General features: G+C 44.4%; 1 long non-coding RNA gene across 1 annotated transcript in view; it reads left to right on the top strand.

The window, feature by feature from the left end:
• Positions 1-380: 380 nt before the first annotated feature.
• The window catches only part of LOC144833376 (uncharacterized), a 46,553-nt gene continuing 27,309 nt past the window's right edge, over positions 381-19,624 (top strand). Inside the window, exon 1 of the long non-coding RNA XR_013610966.1 lies at positions 381-477. This is a non-coding gene — a long non-coding RNA (uncharacterized LOC144833376). The remainder of the gene's footprint in view (positions 478-19,624) is intronic.

The raw sequence follows: 19,624 nt of genomic DNA, 5'->3' as shown, positions 1-19,624 counted from the left end.
TTAATTAATAGTATTCTATTTTAAATATCTTTTTGGTGCCAGTCCATATGACTTTAATGTCTGCTTTTGGGATTCCATGTTACAAGTCCATAGTGTACATGTTTCCTTTCTGAGCTTAATAAAATGTTGGAAATTCTACAAATCCTCACTCCTAGATCCAAGTACTCTCAGGCTACCATTCTACACTCTGCTCTGGCTGAAGAACAGCTCAACACTTTCAAAATTCTGCAATTCTGCATTGATATGGCTTGTAAATTATTTTGGGGGATATTTACATGTATTAACTATTTAATTTTAATACTATAGGTGATTGAAATTACGGACGAAGAAAGCAAGATTTAGCACCAGCCAACTGAATGTTAGTGCCATAAGAAGGATTATTTTGAAAAACCGAAGGACATCCAGCATTCTAAGTTTAAACAATTTCCAAAATCTAGGTGTGGCGAGGAAGTGGGAGCTGAGGAAAGTACTATACCTGTAAGTGAAGTCTCTAATTTTGCATTTCGTTAACCCAGAGCAAAGTTATATCTGTCCACACAGCATCAGAAATAGTGCCAGAAAGACCAATCACAACATCCTCATCTGAAATATTATCAGAAAGACAAATTGCCTCAGCATGACAGAATAACGTTCATCTAAATGACGCATGATCTAAAGCATCATGTAATTCCAGAGTGGAAGCACACACTGCATAAAAGAAAGATATAACAAAAGGTTTCTTCTGCAAACCATCAAAGAAAAGACACTGAAAGAAGACTCCGAAGCTGACACGCTAACAACCAAAAGATTGGAAAATCACCTTTGTTCAACAACCGTTTTTAACCAGTTACGCAAGTTTGAGACTATCTGCCTCGGGATAGAACACCTCGACCCACTCTGCTCACTCTGGCGAAAACCTTAAAAATTCACCACTTTATTTGTGTTGTTCATGACCATCTCAGATTGTTTCCTTTTTATTGTGTATTGTTCTGTAATTCTATGTAAATCGCCTCAACCTTATCTGTTGTGCAGGAATGATATGTAAAACTGTTAAATATCAAAATGGATTAAATGAGCACCGTTGCGCTATAGCTAATTTAAATAAATCCTCGTCTTCAGAACTACAATCCTTAACCTTACACCAAACACAGAACGGGTAAAAGGAACTGATGTTCTGTGACTGATGAGCCACAATATTACTGTGCATGTTCTAATGTTCTCAGTTACTGCCATTGCGCCAGTGCAAAAAGGTACTTCTCACTTTAATCATTAAATATCAGACTAACTCCTTATCACTGCATTGCTAAGAACCTATACAAATAGATTTGAGAGAAACCTCAGTCACAAAATAAGTTGCTGCCGGAGAGGCTATAAGCAAAAGACTATTATCTGCTACAAACATTTCGACAGGTGTTACAGGGCTGCATCCAGACATATTTTTCTCAATGCAAGTGTTAAGAAGATTACACACAATATCTTTTAGAGATAAATGCTGAACATTATCTAAACAAGCCCGACTCTAAAATCAGGTTCACTCTTACCGTGGCATATAAGCAAGAGAAAACTAAATGTAGAGATATTAACTCTAGGAATACACCTTTTAAAAACACGGGCTGTTAGAACAATTTCAGTGTTCAAACCTGCCTCAATCAAAGCAAAATAACCCAAGTTGGGGAAAAAGTTACCTGAGCCAAAAAAGATTAAGCCATAAATCTCATCTCACTGAATTTGAGAGAATGCACACTGGGAAAATCCTCTCTCAGTGCTCTGAATGCCAAAAAAGTTTCAGCAGTAAATCTTATCTCACTGAGCATATGAGAATCCACACTGGGGAAAAACCTTATCCGTGCTCTGAATGCCAGAAAAGGTTTTGTAACAAACAAAGTCTTTCTCGACATGTAATAACCCACTCTGGCGAAAAACCTTACCAGTGCTCTGAATGCCAGAAAAGGTTTAGTTTCAAAGGGAGTCTAAATCGACATCTATTAACCCACTTTGTGGAAAAACCTTACCAGTGCTCTGAATGCCATAAATATTTCAGTGAAAAAAGAGACCTTACTGTACATACAAGGACCCACACTGGGGAAAAACCTTATCAGTGCTCTGAATGCCAGAAAAGGTTTTGTAAAAAACAAAGTCTTTCTCGACATGTATTAACCCACTCTGTAGAAAAACCTTACCAGTGCTCTGAATGCCAGAAATTTTTCAGTTTAAAAAGTAGGCTCACACATCACATACAAATCCACTCTGTGGAAAACCCTTATCAGTGCTCTGAATGCCAAAAAAGTTTCAGCAGTAATTCTTATCTCACTGAACATATAAGAATCCACACTGGGGACAAACCTTATCAGTGCTCTGAATGCCAGGAAAGGTTTTATAACAAACAAAGTCTTTCTCGACATGTAATAACCCACTCTGGCGAAAAACCTTACCAGTGCTCTGAATGCCAGAAAAGGTTTAGTTTCAAAGGGAGTCTAAATCGACATCTATTAACCCACTTTGTGGAAAAACCTTACCAGTGCTCTGAATGCCATAAATATTTCAGTGAAAAAAGAGACCTTACTGTACATACAAGGACCCACACTGGGGAAAAACCTTATCAGTGCTCTGAATGCCAGAAAAGGTTTTGTAAAAAACAAAGTCTTTCTCAACATGTATTAACCCACACTGGGGAAAAACTTTACCAGTGCTCTGAATGCCACAAATGTTTCAGTACAAAAAACAATCTCATTCATCATATAAGAACCCACACTGGGGAAAAACCTTATCATTGCACGGAATGCCAGAAATGTTTCATTGACAAAAACAGTCTCACTCATCATATAAGAACCCACACTGGGGAAAAGCCATATCAGTGCTCTGAATGTCAGAAAAGGTTTTGCAAAAAACAAAGTCTTTCTCGACATGTAATAACCCACTCTGGCGAAAAACCTTACCAGTGCCCTGAATGCCAGAAAAGGTTTAGTTTCAAAGGGAGTCTAAATCGACATCTATTAACCCACTCTGTGGAAAAACCTTACCAGTGCTCTGAATGCCATAAATATTTCAGTGAAAAAAGAGACCTTACTGTACATACAAGGACCCACACTGGGGAAAAACCTTATCAGTGCTCTGAATGCCAGAAAAGGTTTTGTAAAAAACAAAGTCTTTCTCAACATGTATTAACCCACACTGGGGAAAAACTTTACCAGTGCTCTGAATGCCACAAATGTTTCAGTACAAAAAACAATCTCATTCATCATATAAGAACCCACACTGGGGAAAAACCTTATCATTGCACGGAATGCCAGAAATGTTTCATTGACAAAAACAGTCTCACTCATCATATAAGAACCCACACTGGGGAAAAACCATATCAGTGCTCTGAATGCCAGAAAAGGTTTTGTAAAAAACAAAGTCTTTCTCAACATGTATTAACCCACACTGGGGAAAAACCTTATCAGTGCTCTGAATGCCAGAAAGGTTTCAGTTTAAAAAGTAGTCTCACAAAGCACATAAGAATCCACACTGGGGAAAAACCTTATCAGTGCTCCGAATGCCAGAAATGTTTCAAAAACAAACTCGGTCTCACCCAGCATATACAGACCCACACTGGGGAAAAACCTTATTAGTGCTCTGAAAGCCAGGAAAGGTTTTGTAACCAACCAAGTCTTTCTCAACATGCAATGACCCATTCTGTGGAACATCCTTATCAGTGCTCTGAATGCCAGAAATGTTTCAGTATAAAAAGTAGTCTCACGCAGCATATAAGAATCCACACTGGGGAAAAACCTTATCATTGCATTGAATGCCAGAAATGTTCCAGTGAGAAAATAATACTCACTACATATACAAGAACCCACACTGGGGAAAAATCTTATCAGTGCATTGAATGCCACAAATGTTTCAGTGAAAAAATCAATCTCACTCACCATATAAGAACCCACACTGGTGAAAAACCTTATCAGTGCTCCGAATGCCAAAAATGTTTCAGCCGTAAATCTGATCTCACTGCACATGTGAGAATCCACACTGGGGGAAAAACATTATCAGTGCTCTAAATGTCAGAAAAGATTCAGAGGTAGTGATGGTTACATGCACCATAAGAAAACACACCATCAAAAATACTTCAGTGCTCCAAGTGCCAGAAAAGCATCAATTTTAAATGCAATCTCACTCTACATGAGCAGACGCACACAGGGAAAAAATATTACCAATGCTGTGAATGCTAGAAATTCCTATTTTTTGATAGGCACAGCCTCACTAACCATAATCAACTCCATACTGATGAAAACCTTATGAGTGCTCTGAACGCCAGAAAAGCTGCAGAGAAAAACGCTATCTCACCATGAGAAACTCGAAACTGGAGAAAATCCTTATGCCATAAAAGCTTGAATCTGAAAAACAGAGTTATGCTTCATGAGAGATCCCACTCTGGGGAAAAACCTTATGAGTGCTCGAAATGCAAGCCAAGTTTTGGTCACAAATTACTTCTCACTTGACATGAGTAAACTCACAAGGGAGAAAAACGCCTTATGTGTGTTCGGAATGTCAGATAAGGTTTATTCACGAATACAATGTCATTTCACATGAGAGAATTCACACTGGACTAAAGCCTTATACAGGAGGGGAAAGCCAGAAATGTTATACTCAGAAAGGAGATCTCACTTAACATGAGAAATGCACCCACACCAGGTGAAAAGTAAGGCGTATCTTGAGTTGCAGAAAAGCTTCTAATAACCTGACTTTACATGAGAGAGCACATATTGTAGTTGCAATAGGATTCAGCAAGAAATTCTTGCAGGATAACTTAGGCTGCCCGCATGCAACCTCCAAAGAAATTTCAGGCCTTGAAAATGTTTTAATTGCAACAAAATGCACAATTTGACTATCTGAAAGTTACAAAACTCTCAAGGTCTTTACTTGATACAGAGAAGTGTTCATACTTGCAAACATCAACTAATTAACAAAAAATTCACAATATTAATGTCTTTAATTTTCTCCACCCAAAAGGTTTCTACTCACGCTTGTTTCTTAACATATGACTGAAATCTAAATGTTCATGATAAGATTAGGCCTAGGCGGTGTTCCGCAATGAAGAACTCCGCAAAGTGTCAAAAAAACTCAACCGCTCAACGCAGAGTTCTGTGAGCAGCGGAGTGCGTTAGGGTCAATTTGAAGCGCTTTTTCGGTCAGTAGCACGCTACTCCAGAATCCAAAAATGATTAGTGGTGAATTAGTGTAGGGAAATATAAAATGTTTTTGAGAGTGTTGAAGTGCTTTTCAGCGAGTAGCATGCTACTCCAGAACCCAAAAAGATAAATAGATAGATCAATTATTGTGGGTAGGTTGTTTTATTATATAAATACAACTGTACGAAAATTCATAAAATTCTGTTGTATCCAAGAGGCAAGTATAGTCTCTGATAATAATGTATACAAAGTTGGCTTGCCAGCAAGACTGATGCCCCGTAATGTTGATGCAAAGTCATCTGTGCTGGAGTATCCTAGACTCTTGTTGAATTGTCCCATCCAACTTGTAGGTACTGCTATTTGTATCAGGTCCATGTTGTAGGTGAGGTGCCGGGTTTTTAAGAACCCGGTGGTGCCAGGGAATAACACCCGAAGACCTCTGAGTTCTCCCTTGTTCCGGACCACAGAAACACGGAGTCTTCTAGTCGCAGTCAGAGATCAAGTTTTATTGGCAGCTACCAAGTAACATGTGTCCTAGAAGCACGACAACGCGGATCGTGTGTTCTCAGGAGACTGTTCGTTTTTACAGAACAAGCCTTCTCCTTATATACAGAAATAATAAGAATTCTTGAGTTTATGATATGGCTGTACACATATTTCTACAACAATACAAAGAGCGAAGTCATGTAGGCAAGCCCATATTTTGGACGTCCCGTTCGTGATAGATTACCCAGCCAGTCCCGGAACTCCCATCAGATATCGATGAAACCCCAATAAAGAAGGGCACCTCCTAGTCATAAAACTGGCCATAAACAAGGAACGCGGACAGGTGTGTGTGTGTGTAGAAAACATGATCTGTATGCGGTGAATGGTTTATGGTATGTTATGCATTGATGCTATCGTATTCGGCCACTGGGCGAGGAGCTGCTCAAACAGGTTTGGCTGGAGGCAAGGGAGTCAGTTGGGACAGGTCAGGGGGGAGTCAGGGAGAGGTGGACGTGTCCTTTTAGATCATGCTCGACCTTACTCAATTGACTTATCATGAGGGCAAGACACAAGATGGATGCCGTTTACAAAATGGAGTCTGAGGGGTCGGAACGGAAACTATGATTTAGGGGTGTTGGCATTCCTCAATCATGACGCAAATATACAGGGATGATGTCATAATCATTACCGGTCCGTTGACACCAAATACGTCATGGGATGTTGATATTTTGTGGCACGGGTATTGGATCTCGATACTGGGATGACAGTAGGGTCCAGAATTTCAGAACCACAGACCCTCCTTTTGCCCTCATATAAGGCAATAACTCATGTTAGTCTGAGTCCAAATCTGTATTAATGAATTCGTGGAGATGTTGCTGTAGCATCATTCTGTTGCTCAGTTCGTCCCTTGACACAGGCTTCCTTACACATGGGGTAGCACAGAGGCCACATAGTGCAGGAGCGCACTGTACACACAGGCAGAACATAAACAGAAGCGCTAAGACCATCCCAACGAAGATCAGTGTTTTCCATCCCCAGGCAGTGATCAGGCCCCAGAACCACACTAGAAGGGACCAATCTCCTTTTTCCACGTGAAGGGAGCCAGATATTTCGTGTAGTTTGGAGATGGCCTGGTACACTGTCGGTGCATTATCAGGGATGAAAATACAGCAACTAGATTGGATCACTCTGCATACACCACCACGATCGGCGATCATGATATCTAGGGCAACTCGGTTCTGAAGGGTCATAAGTCGATCCGACTGAAGCTCGGTTGTCAAGTTTTCAAGGGCTCCGGCCGTTGTAATCACGGCGGATTCAACTATCCTCGATAACTGGCGAATATTCCTGCTGTTCACCATAGGTCCCCAAAATGGCAGAAAACCCTTTGCGAAGTCTGCAAATTCCTGACCCGCGGTGTCGTCTTTACTCACGACACCTCTAGCTGTCCTTGTCCGATGGTAATCTGCTCTGGCCGTGTAGGTGGGAGGCAGCAGAAATGAGATGAAACACGTGCCTGAGAAGTCAGGGGGCAACCATGTATAGGCTTGGTCGTGGCAGACGAAATACGTGCCTTTGGCTGCTAAGAATAGCGGGGAAGTTCGGGAAGCGAATACATATGTTTCCGTGCATATGCTCTTTCCTAATTGTGCTTTTCGATCCCTGCTGATACCTTGTAGACATAAGCGACCTTTGTGGGGCACTATCCAAACTGGGCGGGATTTCTTTGCTGTCTGTCCCTTACTCAGGGAAATCCCATTCTTAGTTATGTTCCAACGACTGTATGGAGTGAGTTCATCTTTGGGGATCGTTTGATATGTGTCGAACTCCCTACTCATATTTCTTATCCCTGCCACTAGTGCCTTGTTGTTGGAATCGCTTTCAATGGAACGGGTTGGGTATGGTTCTAGGGCGAACAGGAACATGGTCTGAAAAGCCCACAGAGAACCATAATAACTGAATGGCAGGATGAAGTATGGGATACCCTTATCCGTTGTGTGTGGCATGAGTCCACATATCCAACAGTTCGATGTGTTCATTATGGACTGGTGTTGGTGTAGGAGTTGAATAAATGAGTTGTTTACAAATTCGAGTCTTCTGGCAGACTCGTGTTCAGGTAGAGGGTGAAAGTAGTGTGGAGAGATAGTAGGAGGAGGTGGTGGCCGGGTGTCATTTGAAAAAGTAACTTGGAATACGAATAGAGTATAACCAGTCAAAAACATCGTTATGCTACACAACATTAAAATACATGTTATCAAAAACCTTCTTTTGGCCAGTACAGTGCATAGTTGTCTTTCAATGTTCGTGAATCTGGTAGGTCTCTTTACCCTAGGAAACTCCATCCTCTAGTTGCTGCCCGCGGTGGTAGATTGATTCTGCCAGGGAGTGCACTCTGTTCAGTCCGGGGTAACTCCCTTGGACCAACCAGAACCGTTGACCTAAACGTCCCCAGCTGCACTCACCAGACTTCAACCGCGACCCTAGCAGCAGAACCGGATGGCGGTTCGAAAATCAAAAATGAGCAAGTTCCCTGAGAGTGAGAGAGCTGAAAAATCAAAAATAGTTCTTGGGGGAAGGGAAATCACATTAATTTGCTTTTTATTAGTCTCTTTGTCTTGACCTTAGATTATATTGTTGTTTCCCAGGTACGGTGTGGTCTTCAAACAATGTCTTAGGTTCTGAAGTGTCCAACTGCATTGACGGTGGCACAAGTCCTTGTAAAATATGATCACTCTCCTTTTCGGTACCAGTTTCTTTTAAACGTGCATCGCTGAAAGGGATGAAGCGAGGTATGGATTCTGTCTCGGAGTCGGCAACTCCTTCGTTGACCCACCGGTCGTATGGAAGGGGCAGAGGGACCCGTTTGCAGTGGGTCCCGTGTATCCAACTTTTCTTTCCTTCCACCCGAACGGCTGATCTCGTGGAAAGAAGCACAAGGTACGGTCCGGTCCACCTGGGTTGTTCGTTGTTTGTGCGCCGAAAATTCCGCACTAGAACCCAAGTGCCGGGTTCGATGGAGTGACCTGGATCATCGGAGGCTGGCGGAGAGGAACTGTGAACCTGTTGGTGTAAAACACGCAATTTAGTTGTCAATTCGCACAAATAGTCAAGCAGTACGGGGTGTTCTATTTCGCTGAGTTTCTTTGGCCTTGGCACGCCCCAGACGTTGGCTGGGCGGCCAAACACTATTTCATGGGGGCTAAGTCCTAATCTAGAATGGACGGTCATTCTGGTCGACAGGAGTGCTAGAGGCAAGGCGTCAGGCCATTTAAGACCTGTGCTGGCTTGGACCTTGGCTAGTTTGAGTTTCAATGTGCCATTGTAGCACTCCACTAATCCAGCTGATTGGGGGTGGTTTGCAGCGTGGAACTTTTGGCGTATGCCTAGACACTCACACACTCTCCTCATCACACGTCCTACGAATTCACTTCCATTATCACTCCAGATCATTCTAGGCATGCCGAATCTAGGGAAGAATTCTTTGACAAGGGTTTTGGCAGTTGACAAGGCGGTATTGTCCTTAAGGGGGTATGCTTCCACCCACCTTGAAAAAGCGCAAACAACAACGAGCACATACTTCAGATTGTTGCACCCATCCATGTGGATGAAATCGAGCTGCAAAACCTCGAACGGATACGTTGGAGGCGCAAAATGACCAGCTGGAGTTGGGGTTCCCTTACCGGGATTATGCTTCAAACACACCATACATTTTCTGACCACGTTCTCTGCATATTTTGGGATATTGCTATTCTGCCATACTGGGGCCAATAGCTTACATATTCCTTTCGAACTGATGTGCGCAAATCCATGAGCCATTGTTACTACTGCAAGTACATAGGCGTTAGGTAATAGCCATCGCTGGTGTTCTGACAATTCGACCCAACAACCATTCGCATCTAACCTACCCTTACTTTCTCTCCATTCATTCACCTCTTTCTCAGTTGCCTCGGCTTGTATAGATTTCACGCTTTCGATGGTGTCCTCACACATTCCCACATCAGTAATCCATCTAGCGGGACCTACAACATACATCCGACTCATTGTGTTCCTTGCAGTCTCTTTCGCAACCTCGTCTGCAAATGCATTCCCGCGGCCAACATCGTCTTGAATCTTTTTGTGTGCACTGCATTTCACAATGGCAACTTGTAGTGGCAAGGTCAGTGACTCGAGGAGCTCATTAACTAGCTGACCATGCTGTATCTTTGCACCATGTGACGTCAGGAATCCACGTTCACGCCACAATCTCCCAAAACTGTGAGCCACACCAAAGGCGTATTGGCTGTCAGTGTACACATTCACTCGCTTTCCTTTCGCCAACACACATGCTCTTGTAAGTGCAATTAGCTCTGCAGCTTGTGCAGAATTGTGGGAAATGCGCGCGGTCTCTATAATGGTGTGTAATGTTGTTACGGCATAGGCTGCAGTCGTATCACCATTTGGCAACTTGAAACATGAACCATCAACCCATAAAGTATCATTGCATTCAGGAAGGGGAGTGTCCTGTAAGTTTACTCTCCCTTTTGTCTCTTCTTCTGTCCTAAAGCAACAGTCATGTTTATCAATCTCGTCTGTTTCTGTCGGGATGGGTAGTAGCGTAGCGGGGTTGAGTGTATCACACCTCTTTATGTGGATGTGACTTGCTAACAGTGTAAGTTCATAACTGGATAGTCGAGCGCTAGTAAGATGTTGTGTGCTCGTCCTGTTTAGCAAAATGTCTACTGCATGCGGGACCATAACGATCAGAGTATTATTCATGACTAATCTAGCAGACTGTTGAATGCAGACAGCTGCTGCGGCGGTAGCCCTCAGACAACTTGGTAGGGCTTTAGCCACAGGGTCTAGAGTTGCCGAAAAATACGCGCATGGGCGCTGTTTGTCCCCAAAGTGTTGTGTTAGGACTGATAATGCACAACCTTCCTTCTCATGGACGTATAATGTAAAAGGCTTACTGTAGTTGGGGTTTCCCAACACAGGAGCCGAACACAATGCATCACGCAACTCGTGGAAACTCGTCTGACAATCTTCAGACCAGGGCATAGGATTGAGCGTGTCTTTACAGAGTAGTGCCAGCAAGGGTTTGGCTAGTAGTGAGAAATTCGGTATCCATTGTCTACAGTACGATGTAATGCCCAAGAAGGCTCGAACCTCTCTCTGTGTCCTTGGGGCACTCAGCTCTGCTATTGCCTGTATTCTTTCTGGTGTCAGTCTCCTTCCCTCCTTCGACAAGATGTGACCTAGGTAGGTAACTTCTTGTCGACAAAATTGTAGTTTGGAGAGAGAGACTTTGTGCTTCATGTCACATAAGTGATGCAATAATGACAGCGTGGCTTGTTTGCAAATTTCTTCAGTGTCTGCAGCGATCAGCAGATCATCTACATACTGAATCAGAGTTGACCCATCTGGTAGAACAATTGTGTCCAGTTGTGTTTTCAGGGCCTGACTGAATATTGATGGGCTTTCGCAGTAGCCTTGAGGAGCGCACTTGAAGCGGAAGCTTCGTCCTCCTAAATTGAATCCAAAAATATCTCTACTCTCCTCAGCAATCGGGATGCTGAAGAAAGCGTTCTTCAGGTCGATCACCGAGAACCAATTTGCTGAAGCTGGAACCATCGTCAACAAGGCAGTAATGTCGGGGACAACTGGAAACTGTGGGATAACTACCTTGTTCACTTCTCTGAGGTCGATCACGAACCTGTACACACGGGGCTGTGAAGGATCGGTACGCTTTAAGACCGGTAAAACTGGACTGTTACAAACATTTCCTGTTGTTTCTTCGATGACGTCTTTATCAATCAGGTCATAAACAATCGTCAATAACGCCTTTTCACATTCGCTAGATATTTTATATTGGGGAATACGTGGCAACCTAACGTTGGCTTTCAATGTTATGACATACGGTGCTATCTCCAAACGACCTACATCAGTAGAACCATTAGCCCAGAGTACATCAGGAAGACACGACAATTCAGTTGCAATATTTTCTTTTGACACATACATTGGAGAAACGACTTTCTTACCTAAAGTAAGCTGTACTCCCAAGGGAGAACAGTACAAAGTCGCATACAACCTCTTTAGTAAATCCAAACCTAACAAATTTTCACCGCAACCTGTTGTCAAAATGAGGGGTGCTTCTAATTCGCATGGGCCAACAGAAAGGGACATGGGACTAGAGATCGGGTTTCTAACAGGGGTGCCAGAGAAACCTACTGAGACATTCATTTCGCCAGACAAAGGTGCGCCAGGAAGTTTTGAGTGCATAATAGAACTTTTTGTAGCACCAGTATCCAGCAGAAATGGCTCTGACACTCCTGAGGCAATCACCTCGACATAGGGTCCATTCTGATCTACTGGAACTGAAACGACTCCCTCTCTTTGTCCATGGCTGTCCTAGCAATCATTACCCTCATTTTCGTGTTCGGTGTAATAGTCGTCAGCATAGTACTGAGCTGACCTAGACGATGCATTATTCTGTTGGTCAAAGCTGTTCATGGAATTCTGAGGCGGAAAAGAAGCTGTGTTCTGGGAGAAATTTCCACGGCCCCTACCCTTATGAACATTTTGAACACCTCTACCCCTTATACCTGAAACACCGTTTAAACGTCGCGCAAGAGCCGGACAATTACCTTTAAAATGACCCTCTTCCTTGCAATACGCACATTGATTCGGGCCATACGGAAGACGCTGATGGGAAAACTCGTTTCCTTGCGCGTTTCTCGAATACTGCTGTTGTGGTTGATAATTGGGCTGACTAGCCGTGCGAGGCGGATAGGCCTGCTGGAGAAGAACCTTAGTTTTCAAATCTTTAGTCTTTTTCTCTACCTTATCTTGCTCGTCTTTGCGCCTATTTTCATAGTACTGGGCTGTAGCTAAAATCTGCGCTGACGTAGAGACAGCCCAAGCACTCTCTGAATCTTTTAGTTTAGTACACAGTTCAGGAAGCAAATTATGTACGAATTTGTCTACAAACAATCTTTGACCACCCTCGGTAGCCATATCTTGACCACTATGATCAGTGAAAGTCTCCTCAAATCTCGTGAAAAAGTCAGACACATTCTCATCCTTCTTCTGCTTGCACGCAGATAGCTTGTCCCAGTTTACCCGTAACTCAGGCATTAATGTTTTCATGTACGTGACAATTCTACCGGGAAGTTCGGCTATTAACGGCTCAGGTTTAGAACCACCAATTTGTCTAGCATCTATAGCGGTAATATTAGCCCATGAATCACCTAGTTCTTGGTCATGGTCCGTATGACGAATTTTACTCCATAAAGGATGTGGGACAACATTCCCAAACAACATGTCTACATCTGCTAAATTCATTATGCATGAGTTTGCAGTCTGCGATAACTCCTTATAATACCCAGTCAGGTTTTTACGGGGATCAGGTAGTGTCTGCTTGAGCGCTAAAACTTCTGATCTTTTCCAGGGGACATGTACCCATACACGCTGGAAATATGGCAGAATTGGCGGTACTACATTCGCATCGCCTTCCCTCCAAACCGGAGGAACCTCTCTCATGGGGTACTGTCTCGCTCTTTTCCTACCTGATACGTCGTCTTGGTACAATGATCTAGAGACGTTTCCCTTACTCCTATAAGAGAACAACAACTCTATCGCTTTCTCAACATCTGCACCTGTAATCATACCTTCATGGAACTTAAAACGCGCACGCCATAGTTCGTCCATTGTGTATTTGGGATCATTCGTCTCCAAATTTTCGCACAGATATACACACATCTCTTCGAATACGTATCTCTGAGTGGGTGCATTCCATTGACGGAAAACTTCCATAACAGACTGAACATCATATCTAACAGTATCCGCAATCCATTGGCGTGCTAGTTCATTCAGCACTTTTCTTTCCTCGTAATCAGGCAGTTGACTACGTAACTGTCTATCTTCTGTTTTGGGGGTCGTTTTAGGCGACCCGAAGAAAGGTGAAAGCAGACCAGTGACGGTACCTGTCACTCTTTGTCTAATAGAAGGAGAAGCTTGCGGAGGGGCAAATGCATCAGAAAAGACAGGCTGAGGCGAAGAAGAAATCGAGGCCATAGCAGAGGAAGTTGAAACAGTGGCAGACGTAGTATCATAGGGAACAGTTGGAGCTGTAGGCAAAGTGGTAGAAGTAGATGGAGTATGTAGCAAAGATGGCGGCCCTTGAGAAGGCTGCGCCGGAGAAGTAGAAACCAGCTGAAGAGGAGCTGCCGTTCGTGCAAGAGCTGGGTTACGTGCGCCGGGGCGCGGTATAGTAAAATGCTTTGGTGGTGCGGTAGCGTCTAACGCATACGGTGGAGGTGAGCTCAATAATTGGGACATTAACGGATCTTTCTCGGATCTTTCCTCTTGACCTCGTCCCTCATTTGGTAACATCGGGTAGCATTTATCTACTGCTAGTTTCTTGCTCCTAAGTATTTGTTCGCTTTCTTGCTCTTCCTCGTTATCCCTGTATGCAACGGCAGCTTGCACCATTGACATACCTCTTTTATTCCTTTTTGCTAATTTTATTTCTTTCTGTTTGGCTTCTTTGCGCCATAAGCGAAAAGAGTCAAACATCGCCGGACGGGCTTTTTTCTTGAACAATTTGACCTCTAGGTTGTCTAAGATTTCTGGGTCAAAACTACCATATTGGGGCCACTTTAAAACACCATCCTTGCGGGTGTATTTTATCCACACTTCATTATATGTGATAGGACCTACGCCATGCTTCACATAGAGCTCATACGTTGGAGTTCCAATCGGAGGAACCGGACAAGAATCCTCTAATCGGGAGTCCTTACTACAACCAAGACAAAACAAGTTTCCAAGTCCGCTAAAGCAAGGCATCTTTGCTCACTCGTTTAGCTTCAAACTTCAAAGGATTATCGATTACGATATTTCTCATGAAAACACGAGTCCTTCGGCTTTGGGGCTTGCAAGTACCAAATCAAAGCGTATCTCAAGGATACCAAAAACTAAGGATCAAACTAAGGACTGGGAGACGCTCCACTTATACTTAACTGAAGTATTTGAAGATCGATGACGTCGCTAGAAGACTCGTCTATCGTTTCGCTCTACCAAGAATCACTGGGTCCAAAACAAGGCGATAGTCAGGGCAGCAGTCCTTCGTAGCCGTCGGGACGCGGGGAACCTCGCAGCAAAGACCTTCGGAACCACGTCGACATACAGGGGTCGCTGAAGTGGCTGGCCGTCCTCTGGAATTTTCACACGAAGCTCCTCACGAACATCTGGCTTGGACCGTCGCCGCTTGATACCGCCCCGAGTTGGGCGCCAACTGAGGTGCCGGGTTTTTAAGAACCCGGTGGTGCCAGGGAATAACACCCGAAGACCTCTGAGTTCTCCCTTGTTCCGGACCACAGAAACACGGAGTCTTCTAGTCGCAGTCAGAGATCAAGTTTTATTGGCAGCTACCAAGTAACATGTGTCCTAGAAGCACGACAACGCGGATCGTGTGTTCTCAGGAGACTGTTCGTTTTTACAGAACAAGCCTTCTCCTTATATACAGAAATAATAGCTGCAAGCAAGAATTCTTGAGTTTATGATATGGCTGTACACATATTTCTACAACAATACAAAGAGCGAAGTCATGTAGGCAAGCCCATATTTTGGACGTCCCGTTCGTGATAGATTACCCAGCCAGTCCCGGAACTCCCATCAGATATCGATGAAACCCCAATAAAGAAGGGCACCTCCTAGTCATAAAACTGGCCATAAACAAGGAACGCGGACAGGTGTGTGTGTGTGTGTAGAAAACATGATCCGTACGCGGTGAGTGGTTTATGGTATGTTATGCATTGATGCTATCGTATTCGGCCACTGGGCGAGGAGCTGCTCAAACAGGTTTGGCTGGAGGCAAGGGAGTCAGTTGGGACAGGTCAGGGGGGAGTCAGGGAGAGGTGGACGTGTCCTTTTAGATCAAGCTCGACCTTACTCAATTGACTTATCAGGAGGGCAAGACACAAGATGGATGCCGTTTACAAAATGGAGTCTGAGGGGTCGGAACGGAAACTACGATTTAGGGGTGTTGGCATTCCTCGATCATGACGCAAATATACAGGGATGATGTCATAATCATTACCGGTCCGTTGACACCAAATTCGTCATGGGATGTTGATATTTTGTGGCACGGGTATTGGATCTCGATACTGGGATGACAGTAGGGTCCAGAATTTCAGAACCACAGAGGCAGACACAAACGCCGAAATTGTGCACTATTTATATTACGCATAATGTAAGTGAACAGATGACCATAACCACTGTACAAGCTGTATTAGGCAGACCCTCCAGGATATCGCGATTTCACGGTTTGCCGCAAAATCGGCACTTTTGTTAAAGTGCCGAGATTTTTTTTTAAAGTGCCGCGAAATCGGGACCCGTGCAGCAGAGGGGTGTGCGCGAGCCGCAGAAGAGATGTTTATCCCGTCAGGGCCGCCGCTATGCTAACTGCTTTTACTCTGCCTCCCTCCACCCATAAGTGGATGTGACATCTCTGAGCCCCTCTCCATGACGGCCTGGCCTTGGAGTCGGCAGGCCCAGCGCCCCGAGCCAGGCTGAGCCGTTGGCATATGTGGGAGATTCTGAGACATGTGTGTGTGTGTGTGTGTGGGGAGGGGCATTTTACACACACTCCTTACCTGTTCAGGCCCCTCGTCCACCTCAATGCACAAAGTGCCCTGTAAGGACACACATCCCACATGCCCAGATATGCCTAGCACTTGCTGCCACCGGTTGTCTTGCACACATACGCAACAGACAGGCAACAGGCATGCATGCCGTTCTAGAAGATTCGTTAGTGATTCCGTGCCGCCCCACAGATGAATACGAGTCGAGCACTCACACTCGCGTACACCCATGGCTCATTGAAGATGGGCTTCATCTGACACAGGGACACAGCCACTCATACGACTAATGGTGCAGGTGCACTAGACTCCACTCGGTGATGGAAAGCTGGTAACCTCATGGGAGAGACCTCTCAACCAAAACTACACTGATGCCACACCAGCGACAGATTGTGTGCCAGACACGTGCCCACATGACAACAGTGCCAGGGCCCCCACGCCGGCTCGCAGCCAGGGGGCCTCACGCTTTCAAAAGCTACAGAGTTTGGAGGCCCAGGGGGCCCAGGAAGCCCAGGGGATTTTGATCAATATCTGCCGGCTGGCCCGTCTCTCTGGGCCTAATCGCTGCATCTGCATGAGGATAGCAGCGATTAGACAGATAATTAGGGAGCCCTTACCTGTGAATTTCTCCCTGCCCCTCTTTGAATGAAAAGCAGGATAACCCGCAGGGCGCAGAACAAAGGTGGAATGACGGCGCCTTATAATGAAAACCCCTCAGCTCACCCAGGATGAGGGAAAGGGAGCACAGAGTGAATGAAAGGGGTACGAAAAGCCTAATAAAGTGAGAGAGGAGAGCGGATCAGGGGTGTAACAAAGGCCCCCCGCAGCCCACGCAGTGCGGGAGGGGGCCCCAGGCTTACCCGTCCTTGAGGGGGCCCCCTCAGCCCCTACTGATGTGCGGCCCCCTTCCGCACATCTTGCATTTTCCTCCAGTGTTTTTTAGAGATTGTAATGTCACCCTAGTAGGAAAATGTTCACCCTCATTGCAGACGTGCCCATTGCTTTGTATGTGCAGGCAGTGATTGAGAATAAAAAGTGCCAGTCTCAAGAAGGCGTTTATCTGAGCAGCGTTCGGGCCAGCAGCCGTCTCAAAGGCTGCGCTGCCTGAAGAAATCCCAGGCTATGCTAAAGCAAATGGAGAATTGCATTTCCAAGGGATAACAACCTTCACCTGTGGGCTGCTTCCTCTATTCCATATTCCAGGTTGCCTATTCAAAGTGGAATACTCTGCTAAAACGGTGTCCATTGATTTAAGGCTGAAAATTAATGATTATGAGTAAAATAAAGTGCCGCAAAAATGCCGCTAAATTTCAATATTTGTGCCGCTAAATTTCCATATTTGTGCCGCTAAATTTGCGAATCCATGCTGCTATATCCTGGGGGGTCTGATTAGGTGCTTAGAAGTAGAGTGACATAGAGGGCAAAAAACACTCCACTAACTCTGTCACTCGCTTAGTACAGACGAACTCCAAAGGTCCTCGTACATAATGTACTTGTCTGAGATAGGTGCACCCTCTTTCTGTGTCCCATGGGCATTTTGGTTTTTGTTCTACAGAAGAGGCTGCAGACACTTCCATAGCCCTTTATGTAGTGTGGATCACGTAGGAGAGATTCTCAGCGGACATGCTTTCCTTTGTATTGGGCATGGCCACATTCAAATGTGGGAAAACCTTATGTCTTGCGACTGCACTGTATTATTGACACGGGCAAAAGGGCAAACAAGCAGTTAGGAGGCGCACTGATTGTATACCCCCACCTGACAGGATGGTGACAGACCCCAACCACCTGCAGGGAAAACGTGCCACCTTGTTTAATAGCTGCCAGAAGCTACTTTGTAAGCAGACTGGTGGTTTACAACTGCCCCTACGTTGGGGCACCACATGCTTTTTCCAGCATAATCTGGTGTACTCCCCCTGTGTGACATGACAGCACCCGCTGAAGACTGCACCGTTGTGTAGTCTGGGACAGTGCACCTTCCCTGTAATTCTGAACTGGGCCTTTAAATACTGTACTATTTTGTGTGCCTATTTAATTCAGGTATACAAAGTATGTGGTACTACTTGTATACAAAGGTAGGACAAGGAAGATTGAATTTCTACGGTGGCAGCAATGTTTTTGTCAAAGTCTTTACGCCCTAAACACCCTCCCGTACCCTGAACATAATGAGATTACGTAGATTACACCTGCTTGCTTAAGGCTGCCATTTGCATTTCAAGACCAGTGATTAATGTGGCTTTATGAAGTTCAACGCCATAGGGTGTTCCCGACCTGTCTGATACTTGCATATGGAAAAGATGGGCCATTTGGAACCTAAAGATAGATAAAACATATTCATAGGTCACGATTTAAGTCTGCATCTAAAATAAAACTGTAAATTAGGAGAGGTGATAAGTGAGATGTTAAAAGGCAGCCGCTTATCGAGCTGCATTTGTAAGTAGGCCTCCCGATATTATGATATCTATTCCTGCTTCAGTCCTTAATTGCAATGAATACTTTAATACCCAGGCATGAAGTCATTGTCGAGCTGTTTAAATATCCACCTGTCTCCCCACCTCTTCCCCAATGCATCCTTAACCAGTGGCCTAGCCTGTGTGCCCCAGGCCCCAAAACAAGAAAGGAAATGTGACCCCTGCCCTCTGTTTGGACTGTGGAAAACAGCAATAATCATTGTTCTGTGGGGCCCTCAGGCCTCTGTGTGAACTGTGACAAACACAGTTATCAGGGTTCAGTGGGCCTTTAAGGCGTCTGGGAGCTGGTGCCACTGCACCTGCTGCACCAATAGAAAGCTAAGCCCCTGCCCTGAACAGCTTCTATTCTAGCCCCACTGGTGAACTGAACCAGCCAAGTAATGATCTGGCCATATCTGCAGGCATGCAGCCGCCTCTTCCACTGAAGCAGCATGCGGGAAACAAATATTTTCTGAGGCAGTCAACCAACACCTTGTCTGTTCCAACCTGAATCCATTTAAAACCAGGGACGAAAAAACGGTTCATCGTCATCTCTTGCTTATCAAAAGGGTAAAACAGATTCATCTAACATTACAGTGTACCACATAAAAAAATGGTGATTCTGTTTACAAATTCAAACTAGCATGCATAAAGAAAAGGGAGCCTTTGGCCAAAATAGCCATTTTCCCTACCCATACTTCTAACACATCTTTTACAAAAAAATGTTAACTACATTGTCATCTGGAAATAGTCATTAGCGCCTACTCATAAGCAAATGACATTTAGAATTCTCTTTCACTTCAAGCTTTCAAAAGTAAATTGATATAAAAGCAGTATTGAATTTTTTGACATTGTGTACTCTTACCAAAATTTAGAGCATCAATTTTATATGACACGCCATAGAAAAAAGGAGTTCTTTATATAT

Source organism: Lissotriton helveticus, chromosome 1_1 (genome assembly GCF_964261635.1).
Source record: "Lissotriton helveticus chromosome 1_1, aLisHel1.1, whole genome shotgun sequence".
Taxonomy (NCBI): domain Eukaryota; kingdom Metazoa; phylum Chordata; class Amphibia; order Caudata; family Salamandridae; genus Lissotriton; species Lissotriton helveticus.
This window is presented reverse-complemented; position numbering and strand designations above follow the sequence as displayed.